Here is a 3,699-nt window from a genome sequence, read left to right as displayed (position 1 = left end):
AACCCAACCCCCTTTCATGATAAAAACACTCAACAAATTAGGAGTAGAAGGGAATTTTCTCAACCTGATAAAGGTCATCTACCAAAAACAAACAGCTAACATCATACTTAATGGTGAAAGACTGAATGCTTTCCCTCTAAGATCAGAAACTAGACAAGATGTCTAATCTCATCACTTCTATTTAACACAGTAGTGGAGGTTCTAGCCAGCCTGGTTAGGCAAGAAAAAGAAATAAAAGGCATCCAAGTCAGAAAGGAAGAAGCAAAACTATTCCTATTTACAAGTGACATGATCTTGTATATAAGAAATCCAAGGAATCCACTAGAAATTATTATAATTAATAAACAAGTTCAGCAAGGTTACAGGACCCAAGATCAATATCAAAAAGTCAATTTTATTTTTATACTCTTGTAAAGAACAATCCAGAGTGAAAGTGAAATAGGCCAGTCTCAAAAGACAAATATTGTATGATTCCGCTCGTATGAAAAATGTAAACTAGTTAAATTCATAGAGACAGAAAGCAGAATGGTGGTTGCCAGGGGCTGGAGAGAGCGGGGAATGGAGAGTTAGTATTTAATGGGAATAGAGTTTCGGTTTGGGAAGATGGAAAAAATACTGTAGATGAACAGTGGTTATGAATGTGAATGTATTTCATACCACTAAACTGTACACTTAAAATGTTTAAAATGGTAAATTTTATGTTACCACAATAAAAAGAAAAAAGGAATGAAGTACTGACACATGCTTCAACTTGAATGAAACTTGTAAACATTATGCTAACTCAAAGAAGTCAAGCACAAAAGCCCACATAGGGAGTTCCCCAGCGCCCAGTGGTTAGGACTCTGCACTTTCACTGCTGTGGCCCCAGGTTCAAACCCTCATCAGGGAACTAAGATCCTGCAAGCCACATGACCAAAAAACCCCCAAAGCCCACATATTACATGATTCCATTCACATGAAAGTCTAAAATAGGGAAATCTATAGGACAGACTAGGGCTGGGGATGGAGGGGAGCCAGGGGGAATAAAAGACTGATAGATAAGGTACAGGGTTTCTTTTCTTTTCTTTTCTTTCCTTTTCTTTTCTTTTCTTTTTTCTTTTCTTTTCAAGCTGCACCGCACAGCTTGCAGTGACCTGCCGAGGAGATGATATGGGCGGGATGAAACTTGGGTGTGGCAGGGGCCTTGCCCAGTTTCAGTCCTAGCCACACGTGCCCCCTTGCCCTCCAGCAAATCACCTTGCTAATAACTAAGGAGCAAAGTGCAGGCAGAAAGGAGAAAGTAAGCCAAGAAGGGACTAGCTAGATAGGACCTACTGCCTCGGAAAACCACCACCTTTATTCTGTCCTCCCTTCCCTCCCACCTGCTCTGGGGCACTCAGCTGAATCTGCCCACCCCACCTCCCACCTGCTCTATGAGTGCCTGGTATGCTCAGTTCACATCAGTCTGAAAACTGAAGTCAGTTTTCTAAATTGTAGAATCTTCCTTTGGCCATTCAGGTTTTGGAGAAGTTGGCCATCCTTCCACTCTATGGACTGTGGATCATCTAGTGACCAGTGATTTCCTCCTCTCCCTCTTCAGCTCACTTCTTGCTACCTCCATATTACTCCACCAATTCTCCAAAGTGAAAGGAAGGAGACAAACTTGTACTTTGGACCTCATATTTGGAAATCATGGTGTAAAATTTCTCTGGGAAACTGAGTGAAACTAAGGGGCCGAGTGATACTGAATAGAGGAAGTGCTTCAAATTATCTTTCCTCCTCTATCTGGGAACATGTAAATTGGTTGTTTGTGGCAGTCGGAAAGGAGCCTGTTGGTAGTATGACTGCTTTGCCAAAAGTCTTATCGAAAATTAGGACCCCGGAGAGTTGTGAAAATGAGGGGACCACACCCTGCACCACTTTCTCCAAATGGTCAGTGGGAACGCGTGCCCTCGCCGTGTGCCTGAGCACCAAATTGGCCATGGGTGGAGGGTGGAAGGTAGTAAAGGAGGGGTAATCTTTCACAGAACCATTAGCTGCCTCTCTTTTCAGAAGTGTCCTCTCTAAAGAGCCCTCCTGTCCTCTGGTTCTTAGATTCCCCACAATCAACTTCACCCCATCCTGCTCATACACATGGAATGAAACACATTTCAGCTTTGTGTAGGACGATATATTTGTTTATAGTGACTAATGTAAACTTGCAAGTAGCTCTGCAGTATTGTTTAACTGTGCCCTGTATTTCTTGCAACTAGATAATTAGATATAATGGCTTGATCAATTCGAGTTAGATTTTTTTGGCAAGAATATTTTATTTTTCATAAGGAGGCACACAACTTCTGGTTGTCTCTCTTTTTGTGAGTTAGCAGCCATTGATGATCAATATCTAAATGAGCCATTAAACATCAGGGGGTGTGAGATGCACACCTGTTTTTTTTTTGGCTGCGTTGGGTCTTTGCTGCTGCACGCAGGCTTTCTCTACTTGTGGCGAGTGGGGGCTACTCTTTATTGTGGTGTGTGCAGGCTTCTCATTGCAGTGGCTTCTGTTGTTGTGGAGCCCGGGCTCTAGGCGCACAGGCCTCAGTCTCTAGGCGCACAGGCCTCAGTAGTTGCAGCATGTGGGCTCAGTAGTTGTGGCACACGGGCTTTGTTGCTCCGTGGCATGAGAGATACTCCCAGACCAGAGATCCAACCTGTGTCCCCTGTATTGGCAGGCGGATTCTCAACCACTGTGCCACCAGGTAAGTCCCACCTACACTTCTTAATTTGTAAAAATAGGACCGTTGATTTCATTAAAAATTTTTTGTATCGAAGTATAGTTGATTTACAATGTGGTGTTAGGATCATTAATTTCTGACATTAGAGATTCTAGGCTTCTTATTGAGATTAAATGGGATAATCATAGTTATTTGTTGAGCTACTTTTCTTTGGCCGTTGCACATACTTGTGTGAGATGTATACCAATACCATGCCCCTTAAGCAAATAATAAAACTAAGATGCAGAAGTAACTTGCCCAAGATCACACTGCTAAAGAAAGTTGGTGGGGTCAGGATTCGATTTGAGGTCCATTGAACCGTAAAGCTATGTTCTTCCACTGTTTCCCTGAAAGATTTATTTATTGCGTTACTACTCTAAGCAAGGCACTTGCCCTTAGCACTCTACATTAATTATTCAACTCTCTCAACAATATTCGGTAGTGGTATTATGACCCCCTTTGTAATGATACAGAAGCTGAGGTTCATAGAGGTTAGGTAACTTCCCCACGGCCATACAGCCTTGGAGTAAGTAAGGAAACGGTTTCAGTGTCCCTAAGTGGCACGTAGCTCGCACATTTGGCTTCCCATCGCTGTAAGCTGTAAGAATTGGAGCGCAGTGCATGTGCCGGCTAGTAAACAGTAAACAGATGGGAGCGAGTACTCGGCGTGAGAGCGTATGGCTGCGGCTGCACTAGAGCTGAGGTCAGTGCATTTACAAGTGTCCTGAGAGGCAGCATAAGCGCTCCGAAATACAAGGGGCATGCCTCCTTAGAGAGACGGAGACAGAGACAGAGAGGGAGAGAGGGGGCGAGAGAGAGACAGAGACAGAGACAGAGAGAGGCTCACGCACACAGAAGCCCTGCGAATGGGAGGTCATCCCGCCTCTAGGGGGTGCCAAGCGAGCCTGCCCAGGGTCCCAAGCCAGCAGCACGCTCTTTTGCTTCCACCAGTGCTCGGGATCTCGCG

This window comes from Hippopotamus amphibius, chromosome 11 (genome assembly GCF_030028045.1).
Source record: "Hippopotamus amphibius kiboko isolate mHipAmp2 chromosome 11, mHipAmp2.hap2, whole genome shotgun sequence".
NCBI lineage: Eukaryota > Metazoa > Chordata > Mammalia > Artiodactyla > Hippopotamidae > Hippopotamus > Hippopotamus amphibius.
This window is presented reverse-complemented; position numbering follows the sequence as displayed.